Source organism: Gossypium raimondii, chromosome 4 (assembly GCF_025698545.1).
Source record: "Gossypium raimondii isolate GPD5lz chromosome 4, ASM2569854v1, whole genome shotgun sequence".
Classification (NCBI taxonomy): Eukaryota; Viridiplantae; Streptophyta; class Magnoliopsida; order Malvales; family Malvaceae; genus Gossypium; species Gossypium raimondii.
The window spans coordinates 38825521-38838986 of record NC_068568.1 but is presented as its reverse complement, the minus strand read 5'-3'; the positions used below and the strand labels follow the sequence as shown (position 1 = coordinate 38838986).

At 31.4% G+C, this 13466-nt stretch overlaps 1 pseudogene; it reads right to left on the bottom strand.

Annotated features, from left to right (window-relative positions):
- Positions 1-3410: 3410 nt before the first annotated feature.
- Positions 3411-6173, bottom strand: LOC105778796 (non-structural maintenance of chromosomes element 4 homolog B-like; annotated as a pseudogene).
- Between the last annotated feature and the right edge of the window lie 7293 nt (positions 6174-13466).

Below are 13466 nucleotides of genomic sequence, written 5' to 3'. Positions count from 1 at the left end.
ATAATTAATAATTCAATTTTAATATAAATATTCAATATGACTAAACAATTCAATAATATAAATAATATAAAATGTGAAATTTAATTTAATAATGTAAATAGTAGATATAAATAAAATTATTACTATTTATGCTTAGTGATTTTTTGGATAATTTTGATTTTTTCTTTGAGAGGAAAGGGTGAGAAGTAAAAGTTTAGGGGAAAATAAAAGTTTTGGGAATAAAATTTTTAGGAAAGTAAATAGGGAGTAAAATTTTGGAGGAAAATATTAAAAAAAATTGGAGGGAGGGTTTGGGGTAGATGGGAGGTGGGATGAGAAGAGAATAAAAGTTTTAGGAGAAAAGTGGGAGGGAGTAAAAATTTTGGAGGAAAATAAAAAGTTTTGAGGGTTTTTAGGAGTAAAATTTTGGTGGGAAATGAATTTTGGGTAGATTGGGGGGTTGGGAGGGGAGGGGGTAAAAGTTTTGGGGGGAAGTGGGAAGGAGTAAAAGTTTTGAGGGAAAAATAAAAAGGTTTGGGAATTTAGGGTAAAAATGTAAAATATTATAGTTTGATATTCGAATTATTTGAATTATTTGAGTTATTCGAATTCGAAAACTCAACTCGATTCGAACTCGAAATTCGAAAAAAAAATCGAGTTGATTCGAATAACTCGATTAACTCGAATAACTCGATTCGTTTAACTCGAAATTCGAATTTTTTTCGATTTTTTCGAGTCGAATCGAGTTTTACTCACCCCTAGGTAAAATAATGATTTTACATATGATTTAAATTATTTCAGGAAACTAAAATTCAAGCAGTGGTATTTAATGATCTATGATAAAATTCAAAAATAATTTTGCAAAAAATTATACCATTACAAATGGTGTAATATAAAATCCCTACGATAAATTTTTAAATTCATAATAAATGTAATAAGCAACTTCTTTAATGATATGAAAGAGCACATAGATAAACATTTATAATTTTATTATTAACTACAATATATTATTATTTTTCACTTAGTATTAATTATTTTTACTTGGCATAATTTAAAGTTGTTGGACAAAACACATGTTAGCAAACATATAACTAATTATAAATAAACACATATGAAATAAAATATAAATAGAATTATTTATAATTAATTTATCAAATACGAAAATCAAATAAAACCATAATAAAAAGTTGAAATAAAGAAGAATCGAGATTTAACGAAACATTGAGGTCTGTGAAACACAGTTTCCTTAAGATAGATTTGGTTGCTCTTACGGTACTTGGAGAAACGTTGGTCGAATATCTCCCAAGATACAACAACAGTGATCAAAGTAGTAGCACCTCTACAATGATCAACGAACGAACTTTGCCTTTTTCTATCACCAGGATGTTTGTAAAAATACGGAGAGGAAAAGGAAGCAATTTGAGAGTAAAATAGTTTTAGTGTGAGAGAGTATTAGTGTGTAAATTACTATAGAATACACAGTCTTTTATAGGCATTTAGGATGGTAGAAAATTTGGAAATAACCACAAAATCTACCATTAAGGAGCCAAAAAATCAATTTGATTTAAAAATCAAATCAAATTAAATACTGTCAATATACAAGCAGATTATGTCTGTTGAGGAAAAACAAATTCGTGTTGGGCTTAAAATATTTGCAGGCCCATTTAAGCACGATTGGTCCGGACATTTTGCATCGCCCACATCGTGCAAGTGCGCCCCAACCCCATCGAGTTTGGACCTGCACCCCCTTTTGCGCGCGGGGTAAGGTTACAAGCTTAGTCATTCATTTATCCTTTAAGAGGGTTCATATATATAAACATATCTCACACTTTGGTATATCTAACCAATGTGGGATCTAAGCCATTACTTTCCTTCAACAATATTTCCAAGTAGCTTACTTTCAGCATCCACTACACCAAAACAGGTTTTTAGCGGCGTTTTTTTAGGCCTTTAGCGGCGCTAAAAAGCGCCGCTAAAAGTATTTGCGGCGCTTTTGAAAGCGCTGCAAAAAATGCCGCTGATGTTAATGCCGCTAAAGGTCATGTTCTTTAGCGGCGCTTTTCCCGCAAACGCCGCTAAAGGCCATGTTCTTTAGCGGCGTTTTTTCCGCAAACGCCGCTAAAGGCCAAGTTCTTTAGCGGCGCTTTTCCTGAAAACGCCGCTAAAGGCCATGTTCTTTAGCGGCGCTTTTCCCACAAACGCCGTTAAAGGTCATGTTCTTTAGCGGCGCTTTTCCCACAAACGCCGCTATTGTTTGGTGGCCTTTAGCGGCGCTTTTTTTAAAAACGCCACTAATTTTGAGATTTTTGTGAAATTTAATTTTTCATATTTTCAGCCATCCTGTAGCAACAAATCAAAAGCAACACAATCTAAACCAGCCAAAAGCAATAAATCTATATAATATTTCAAATTAAACAAATAAAATAATATTAATATCAATAAATAAAATATAATTCATATTATTTTTACAAAAATGTTAAAAGTTAAAATGATAAAAATATTTATACAATACATTATAACGGCGAATGTTGCGATTCTTTGAAACATCTTCATCATATTCAGTATTTTCTTCTAGGCATTTTATCGCAATACACATAAAATAGTTGAAAAGTTAGTAACTAATTACAACAATAACAACACATATAAAGTAGTTGAAATAAAACAGCACATATAAAATAGTTGAAAAGTTATGTATTATGTATGTTATTAATTATTGTATTTAATTTGTAAGTTATGGAATGATATATTTTACAATGATTAAGTTATGTAAATAATATGAGTTATTAAGTTATGCATATATATAAGTTATTAAGTTATGTAAGTTATTATGTGAGTTATGATATAACATGTATAACTTATTAAGTTATGTGAGTTGTTAATTATTGTATTTAATTTGTAAGTTATGAAATGATATATTTTAAAATTATTAAGTTATGTAAATTATGCGAGTTGTTAAGTTATTAAGTTATGTAAGTTATTATGTGAATTATATAAGTTATTAAGTTATATGGTATGACATATATATATATGTATTATGTAAATTATGTGAGTTGTTAAGTTGTTAAGTTATGTAAGTTATTATGTGAATTATATAAGTTATTAAGTTGGACATTTTTTTTAAGAAAACTAATTAGGGAAACATAGGAATAAATACATTATATTTCCTCAATTTTGAAGCAAATCTTGGAAAAAAAAGACAGAAGTACATTACTACCGAAAAAACAGAAGTAAGAATAACAAAACAGAAGGCAACATAAGTAAATTTGGCTAATAAACTGAAGACAAAAGTGAACAGCAACTACAGCCTAAATGAGAAAGCAGTATGCGCAAACAAGTTCATATGAACAAATATTAGAGCCATAGTCATTCGGCCCTACAAGGCAACAAGGCAACAAGCCATAGTCATTTGCAGACATGGCATGAATTATAGCGATTAAAAGACAATGCATGAATTATAGCAGAATGACAAATTGAAAGACAAGGCATTTGCAGACATGCAATATATCCCACAAAAATGGTGCAAATGATCTTGTAATGGAAAAAATATTTCAAAGTAATGGAAAAAATTGAAATATGAGACTAATATAATTGTTTCGTTGAGTTGTCGAATTATAATTTCTAATGAAAATAAAATCGAAATATTATTCTCATTTAATTGCGAAAGTAAAAATACGATTAAAATCGAAATATTATTCTCATTTAACGGTATTAACTATTTAAATTAGTTAATGATATTGTAAAATTAGATGATTAAATTGTAAAATTTCAAATTTAAACGACCAAATTAAAAACAGAAACTGACCTAATAGAAATGAATAATAGATTGGTCCTTTTTTTCTAAAATGGCAATAAGCATTGCAGATAGACTCACAATTGTATCCATACTACTTTAGGCAATTCAACAATCGCTAAGACTGCTTTATTATTAAGAATATTGACTGAACATAATACTCAATAGTTCTTGCAATATTGGGATTATATATGATGATAGCACATTCCATACCTTCTAGTCCTTAAAGTCGAATCTGAACACAAAATGGCTGTAAGCAGCCTCACCACTTGCTATGGACGAGGCAGCAGGGGCATTTTTAGGTGCTGAAAGAAAACAGTAAATGAGACAATTGCATTATCAAGGTATAATGCTAAGTGAATTGTCTGTCGATTGTCTTGATATATACTTACAGACAATATGAGAACCAGATCCATTCACCACTATTTCGGCTCTTCCATCTTTAACTAAGAATGAAAGAGCAAATAAATTGTCGACAGTCTGTGCAAATGAACTTCTATTCAAGATCAAACTTTCAAGTTTCACTTGTCTCTTTCTCCTTAAAATTTCAAACATCACTGCCATATTCCTGTCAGTATCAGTTTTCTCTTCAGCACCAGTTTCATCAACCTGTTGAGCAGAACAATAACTCTTTGTCAACAATGGTTGTTAAAAGAGTAGACAGACACAATGCAAATTATGAGTGCTAAGCTTATGGTACCAAACAGTATACATTCAACCACACAACACCAAACACTGCACATCAGGATACACGTTTTATTTACTTCCACAACATCTCTAACCATCAATTAATAGAAACCAAACAAGAAAGGGAAGTTTGAATATTCCCAAAAGATAGTGTGTGAATAACTCAAAAACACACCAACTCCATGAGATATGGCTATTACCAAGTAACTCAGTGCCAACTTATACACCTTCTTCCTGATCATGCGTTCACTTAAAAATTAGTGTATTCAGTTAAATTCAGCAAGATTGTAACGGAAGTTTATACTGAATCAATTTATTGTAGTTAAATGAAGAAAACAAATCAAACCAAACTCTCTGTAAGCCACAACAAATTGAATACAGTTCTGTTTCATTATTCAGTTGTTAGACTTAAAAATAGTTAAGAGTTCTATAATATAATTCACCTAGTTACACAAAGAACAAATACTAGTTTTATTTCATAAATAAAAATAAAAATTTTAGATTAACAAAAGTCAAGTTGGTTAGGTTAGGCATGGCATGAACATATTTCAGTTTTTAATAACAAGAACTTTAAAGTGAACTGAATAGTTTTATCATAACTTGAAAAAAAAAACTAAGACACCAAAAAACAAAATGAAACGAGCACAATGATTTTATTGAGGTTCTTCAACTATATTTCACAACCCTAAATCATGCTTAAAAACTAAAGACCGGAGAACACACTTCAACTCATCAGGCCGACTAGTATCAGTTGGTCTGACAGCACGCTTTCTAGTAACCATAGGCGTCCGTTGCTTTAACTCATTACTCATTGGTCCAAGCCTAAAGATCAGCACAAAGCAAAACAATTCAGCAAGAATCCAACAATCCTTAACACCCAATCCATTAAAGACCAAAAAGAAAACTCAAAACAGTATCTATAAAAGAACTAACATAGTGCAAATTCCTTTGCAGGTTCTAAAGAATGGTGAAACAGCAATTTATTGGCTAAGCCTAACAATGCCTAACAATGTATTGGCTAAGCCTAACAATGCCTCCGCATCGGCTACTTGTTCACGTGGCTTCGAAACTACAAGCACGAAAAAGAGAAGCACCAAAATTAATTACAATAATAAATATATATTTCTTTATGACCAATGTGAGTCTATCTACAACACCTTTGCAGATTAAATTCTTTCAACTTTTCCACATAAAAAAGAAATGAACAAAGGCTACTAAGTTAATTAAACTAAAACCTAGAAAATCTCAAACAAATTCAACGAATTAACGCTTAACGGACTTCCTTTAAGAAGTTAAAAGAAATGTGATAATTTATGAAAATGTTGAATATTTAAAAAGCTATTAAAGAACAACAAAATGAGACGTAACAAGTAAATGAAAACAAATTCTCTAAAACTTAAAGGAAAAGCAAAGGGAAACCTTGTTGATGTAAGTTGTCGACTTCATTAATGATTATGTTAAATTTATTAGAATCCACGTTCGATATTTCTTCCCTTGCACCTGCACCGCCAAAAATTCAAGTTAGAAAAAGCAATAATTTTGCTCAAATCTGGAAAGAAAATTAAAACAAAAAAAAAACTAGTGAAATGAGTTGCAAGAAAAAGCAATAATTTTGCTCAAAATTGTTATGTTAGGCAGAAAAAGTATGCGCAACATATACATGAGTTGCAAGAAAACTCAGTGAGCAAAAAGAACCCATGGCCGAAATATAACCCATTTTCGTTTTTGGAATCCTAGAAAAAGAATTCACTATGATTTTTTCCCAAAAATTGGACCAATCAGGAAAAGGAACATCATTTCGAACTTAGAAAAAACCCTTGGTCTTCTTATGAGCAAAAGAGAGGTGGAAGCGGCGCCAGTGATGGTGGACTTAGAAAATAACGACGATAGGCAAGGGAGCTTGAGGGGAGGCATCGCCGGCGGTATTTGAAGTGAGGGAAAGCGAAATTTTGAAGTGAAGGATTTTGTTTTCAGAACTTTGGGGGGGGGAGGTTGGCGGCATTTGGTAACACAAAACCCCGCCCAGTTTTAAGTTTTTTTAAGTCAAATCTGAATTGGGGAAGAAAACGACCCCGTTTTAGTATTGTAATATTTGCGGCGTTTATATAAAACGCCACTAATTGTATAACTTTTGTGGCGTTTTCAATAAAAACGCCACTAAAAATTAAATTCCGCCGTTTTACTCTGCTAAATTTTTTTTTATAAATTGATTTATTTTTTGCGGCGTTTTTATAGAAAACGCCGCTATTGCTTACCTTTAGCGGCGCTTCTTATAAAGTGCCGCAAAATTTTTTCATATTGAACAAAACGCAGCGCTTTTGCTATTCTAATTTTTTATTTTTTATAAATTGATTTATTTTTTTGCGCGTTTTATAGAAAACGCCGCTATTGTTATTTTTAGCGGCGCTTCTTATAAAGCGCCATAAAATTTTTTCATTTTGAACAAAACACGCCGCTTTTGCTATTCTAAATTTTTTATTTTTTATAAATTGATTTATTTTTTGCGCGTTTTCTATAAAACGCCGCTATTGTTACTTTTAGCGGCGCTTCTTATAAAGCGCGCAAAATTTTTTCATTTTGAACAAAACGACGCTTTTGCTATTCTAAATTTTTTTATTTTTTATAAATTGATTTATTTTTTTGCGTTTTTATAGAAAACATAGCTATTGTTACCTTTAGCGGCGCTTCTTATAAAGCGCCATAAAATTTTTTCATTTTGAACAAAACGATTGTTTTGCTATTCTAAATTTTTTATTTTTTATAAATTGATTTATTTTTTATGCGTTTTTATATAAAACGCCGCTATTGTTACCTTTAGCGGCGCTTCTTATAAAGCGCCGCAAAATTTTTTCATTTTGAACAAAACGCCTGCGTTTTGCTATTCTAAATTTTTTATTTTTTATAATTGTTTACAATTATATAAGAACATATTTAAAATATAAATTAAAAATAATTAATCTAAACCCAAAACCCTAACTCGACCCACAAATCCCTAACGTTTAATCCCTAAACCCTAACCTTTTAACCCTAAACCTTAAATCCCAACCCTAATCCATAATCCCTAAACCCATACTCCCTAAACCTTAAAATATGAACTCCTAAACCGCCTTAAATCTTAAATAAGTCATATACCCTAAACCAAAACCCTAAACAAATTTATTATTATCTCTTTTACAATTATTTTAAATAATAATATTTTAAATTTTCCATGTGTTTTATTTCAAATTATTTCTACGTGTCATTATTTTTTCAAGATTTTAAATATTCAATTAGAAATAAATTGAATTTTATTTAATATGAATAAACCAATTAAGATAAAATATTTTTAGCGGCTTTTCCAAAACGCCGCTAAATCCTAACTCGAAAACGTCGTTGGGCTTAGGTTTTTTTGCGGCGCTTTCCCAAAAACGCCGCTAAAGCCCTGAGCATTAGCGGCGCTTTCTTCAAAACGCCGCTAAATCCCCGAAAGCTCAGAAAACGGCGTCATTGGGCTTAGGTTTTTTTGCGGCGCTTTCCCAAAAACGCCGCTAAAGCCTTGAGCATTAGCGGCGCTTACTTAAAAACGCCGCTAAATCCCCGAAAGCTCGGGAAACGACGTCGTTGGGATTAGTTTTTTTGCGGCGCTTTCTCAAAAACGCCACTAATGCTTATTTTCAGCGGCGTTTTCCATAATGCGCCGCTAATGATCGATCTTTAGCGGCGTTTTTTGTCCAAACGCCGCTAAAAGCCTATTTTGGTGTAGTGATCAATTTCTCATTTATTATTCAACCATTTAGAGCATATGATATACCGTTGTAAATGTCTCATGGAGTAGAATATGAAACCATAATTTTATGATTCAACTCTCCACCTTTACCTATTGAGAATATGTCTCAAAGTTCCCATAAAAATACAATTTTTCCAATAATATATTATTATTTTTCACTTAGTATTAATTATTTTTACTTTGCATAATTTAAAGTTTTATTTTTACTTGGTATTATTTTTGCTAGATATTAATTATATATAATTTATAAACTATTATGATCAACTTTTTACTATTAAGAAAATAAAAAATTAAATAGTCAAGAGCTTAATTTATAATATATTAATTTTATAATTTGTTCAATTGCTTTAATAATAGAAATTTTTATTAACACAATATTTGAATTATTGAAATAATTATTATATTTTAAGGATGTTTATTAGTTACTACATTAAATAATGTTGTTTTCCATTAACTATATTTCAGATTGAAAATGATATAAATGTTTTAATTATAATTTAATTTTTATTAACATTATTAAAAAGTTATTGTCGACAAATTATCAATCTTTTAATGCGGTTTTGGAAGTTTCTTTCTTAATACATTTAAATTGTTAAATATATTAATATATATTAATTATATTTAATAATTTAAATAATAAATTAAAATTAATTATAATAATTAAAATATATTATTTAAAAATAAACATGTAAAATCACATGCAACATATATATATATATATATAATTTTTAAATGTATGAAATTGACATGAAATATATGTGTTTTTAAAATTATATCCAATGAGAAATTAAATATATTTATGGAATGGGCTGCAAGTCCCACCCATACTAATATGATGACTAGACTTCTCCATGGCCGGATAGCTCATCTGGCCCGATAGGTTTTGCCTGATTTGGGTTGGACGTGGACTAAAATTTCTATGACTCAAGGCAATTTGACCCAGTTCAAATAAAATTTAAATAATAAAAATATTTTTAAATTTAAATTTAGTTATAAAAATAATATTAATTTTTTTAATTTTTTTATTATTTTTAAATAGTGAAATGATATTTTGGGCAAGCCAAGATGAAAATGGTGGTAGATTTATTTATTTTTATATCAAATTGCAACCCGATCGAATTCATTACAAAAAGAAAATGTCACTCATTTTATTAGTAAAAACTAATAACATATTGCGATTATTTATTTTTATAATAAGATAGTGATTCAATTAACACAAATTTGAAAATCTTGTATCCAAATATACATATATTAGCATAAGAATCGAAGGAGTTGTGATTTAAACGCGGAAGACGCCCCAGCATGACTTGGGCTAAGTCTTAAACAAACTTTACTACTTCTAAAACAAAACAAAAAATATCTTCCACCAAAACAAATAAGTCCTCAAAAATATCAACAAATTTGCCTTTTTTTTCCTTTTTGTCAAACACAAGTTGTTTAAATTCATCGAATCCAAAGCGAGTGATATCACTTTGAACGAACATATATTATATTTAATTGCATTTAAATAAATAATATATTTAGAAATATCTATCTATCTATCTATCTATCTCTGCACTACTAGCTAGAAGATTGTTGATATATTCGTCAGCCTCTCTTATTTTACATTATCATCAGTATTTTGAATTGGTCTGTTGCCATCAACATCTAAATAAGCCATTGGTTTCAATCAAATTTCTATGGAAATAAGAGTATTATTACCCCGCAAAGCACGGTCTTATGTATGGCAAGGTTCAGCCTCAAGGCCTAACCAAAAAGACAATACTCTTCGTCTAAACATCACACTCGGCAGGCTTACATGATCCTAGAAGATATAGAAAAAATTTCTTATGATATCCATAAATTTTTCATCTCTTTCTGACAAGCACCTTGTTTAGTCTCTTTAAGTCAATTCTAATAGTATCTTAATTGGCATCCACCACCCTACTGTAACACTCGGGAACTCTATTGTTGGGACCCATGTCCAGTCACTTCTCTCTATAAATATCTCGTTAGGATTGAAGTAAAAAGGGGAGACCATCCAGATAGTCTTTACTCAACAAGAACTTGACCCCAAGCTCTTTCAAACCATCAATATTAGCGGTTTTATGCACCACCCATCATCTGAACCACCCTCGTTCTAGCGGCTTTCTAAACCCCTTATGATGTAAACATACCTTGTTGTAGTAACAAACACCTTTTATAACTTTAGTGGTACAACAATTGGCACCGTCTGTAAAAACCTAATAGGAAACTTTGTCTCTACCTTCTAAAGGTTACAATTACCAGGAACAAGAAGATAAAAATGAAACCCGTGACCAACATCGAAATGAATTTAAAGGCCAGGGGGAGAATGAAATGGTAGAGGCCCTGATAAACCGCTTGAGAGAGGAATCCTATCATAGTTTTAGGAAAAGAAAAGATTCTCAAGACACTGTCTAACAATATCAAGTACTACAAGCCCCAAAACAATTTTTTTAGCTCAAATCCAAGAATATGTTTGAGAATAAGCTCAAGGGAGCAAGGAGTGGCCAAGAAACAAAGAAGAAGATTTATATTGGGACTAGAGACAACCCTTGGAAAGGCAGCACAACTCTGACCTAGGGGAGTACTAAAATTGTTGCTTCACTTAGTGTAGGAAAGATCAAGTTGTAGTACGATGTTGTAACTATAACCGGTCAGAACACTTAAAATGGGTTTCACCCACTCTCTTTTACCATCATACCCCTTTAAACACCTCAGAAGCATAAATCCTCCAAGAGAATATATGGATATTGGGGGCAACACCCCTTCTGCAATTTGATCCATAGAAGAGGAAATCAATGGTGGAATGCTTATATCACAATTATATATGCTACGCAAACCAACAATTGCCTTAGGTTAGAGGATTCCATTGAAGAAGCCATGAAAGATGGATAGAGGGAAGATTTCATAGAAAATGCATCACACTCTTAAGGAAAATAAGTAGAAAGAATATCATGATTGAAGATGTCTTAGAAGTCTCAAAATATTGGTTAAAAAAAGGGATTATCTCAGAGTGCAGGCGTGTGAAGACTGACCCATTTAGAGAACAAATATCATGAAGGGGAAAAGGTAGCTATATTTCCCATAAGATCAACCACATGGAAAAGCCAAGCCATCAGCTCCTTTGTGTGGGAAAAGACAATGCATATTGCTTAACGAGCGAAGGGAGTGGCTAGTTAATGTGAAATTGACACCACCATCCAAGCGAGGGCTGCAACAACTTTGTAAGAAAAAAAGGGAAGCTTAGCACACCCTTTTTCAAAGCATTTGAAGAAAAGTATGGTCTCACGCCAAGTTTAGTAAAGGAACAAAAAAATCCTACGCATTAAAGGATAGAATAAAAGGCATCCAACGATACCTTTTCCTCAAATTTCTTTATTGGAACAAGAACACCTAACAACGCCTTGAGATAAAAATATGATAAAAGAAGAAGATAATCACTAATAAAATCAATTTCTAGGGTTTATAAAGGTGATTTCTTTCCCTCAATGAGATACAACATAGGAGTCATGTGGTGATTCTTTCATTTGAAAAGGTGTTTCCTTACCAAGTAAAAGTGTGGTTGCAACACCCTTAACTCGTTTCTGTCGTCGAATTAGGGTTATAGAGTATTACTGTACAAAATAGAACATTCAAAACAGAATAATTATGCAATTTAAATATTATCAATTAATAACTCAATCTAATTATGGTAAAAAAACACCTACGGGCTTTAAATTGAGCCTATGGGGCCCTAAAAATAGTTTGGGAACATTCAGGGATCAATTTGAAACAAAATAGAAAATTTTGGGAAAACTTGAAAATTTTGGAAAAATTTGAAAATTTTGGAAACAAGGGTCACACAGCTGTGTGACATAGCCCAAATAGTGTGGACATTCGAAGTCTAGACACACAATCATGTCCCAGCCCGTGTGCCCACCTGTGTGGGTATTCGAAGCGGGGCCACACAACCGTATCGCAGGTCGTGTCTCTGACCGTGTGAAACTTGCACCTAAAATAAAAATGACACACGATTGTGTGGGATACCGTGTGTGGTACACGGCCGTATAACAGCCCGTGTCCTAAACCGTATGTAGCATAAGTTTCCTTTAAAACAAGCCAAATCAAACACCAAAACCTTACACACTAAGACATACCATACCTAGCTTGTTTCACATGGTTTATAACACATTCAAAAACACTAGAAACATGCCAAAATCATCCATCCTAAAACTAACCAATATGCCATCATAAGGCACCTCAATTCACACACAATTTACACTCGCTCCAAAACTACATTTCACACCTAAAACATACATAATACTCATTTACATATCATTGAATCACCTCATTCATATATCAACAAGTCATATGCTATATATATTTACAATGCATTCAAAAGTGACCAAAAGACATATACTTACTTAAGCATTTACAAGTTAAAAGCAAAACATGTACACAAGAACCTAACAACATCGCATTAACCAAATAGCATAATTAATACTCCTATTACATTTAAGCCCTATACATGCCATTTATAACCACTTGCCAAAACAACCAAAAACTACCAAAACAACGTTTGGATAGTGTGATCGTGCTCTAACGTGATTCCAATAGATTGAGCTTTTCGATGATCTACAAGACAAAGAAGCAACTATATAAGCAACCAATGCTTAGTAAGCTCGTATAAAGGAAATTTAAACTTACCGAATAAATAATTACATGAATAAACCAATCAAGCATTGTTCATTACCTTATATGCACGTTTCTTCCTAATCACGCCACTTTACAAGTTAGTAATTATATATATAAGAACATTTTAATCATAACAACATGTAACATATCATGAATAAGATTTCAACATATAAATCATCAATCACATACTCAATCATCTTCCTTTTCAATTCAAATTTACATAACCATTCCATATCACATAACAAACCTATACTTATTAGTTCATTCTAATGATACCCTTTTCAAGTACACCCTTTTCAACCTTTTCATTTATTCAGAAATACCGAATATAGTGCCATGGTATCTTTCAACCATGGTCTTTTCTTTTTCGAGTATTATACCATGATGTATTTAAATCACGACATTTTCCTTTTCTCAAATCAAAATAATCTCAAACAGCAATACATAGATACATATATAAAGATATCAATTAATCATATAAATTTAAATATAATACTTTAAAATGAAATACAAACTTACCTCGATTACAACGGATGTTACAACAAAGTCGATAACTAATCCGAGACT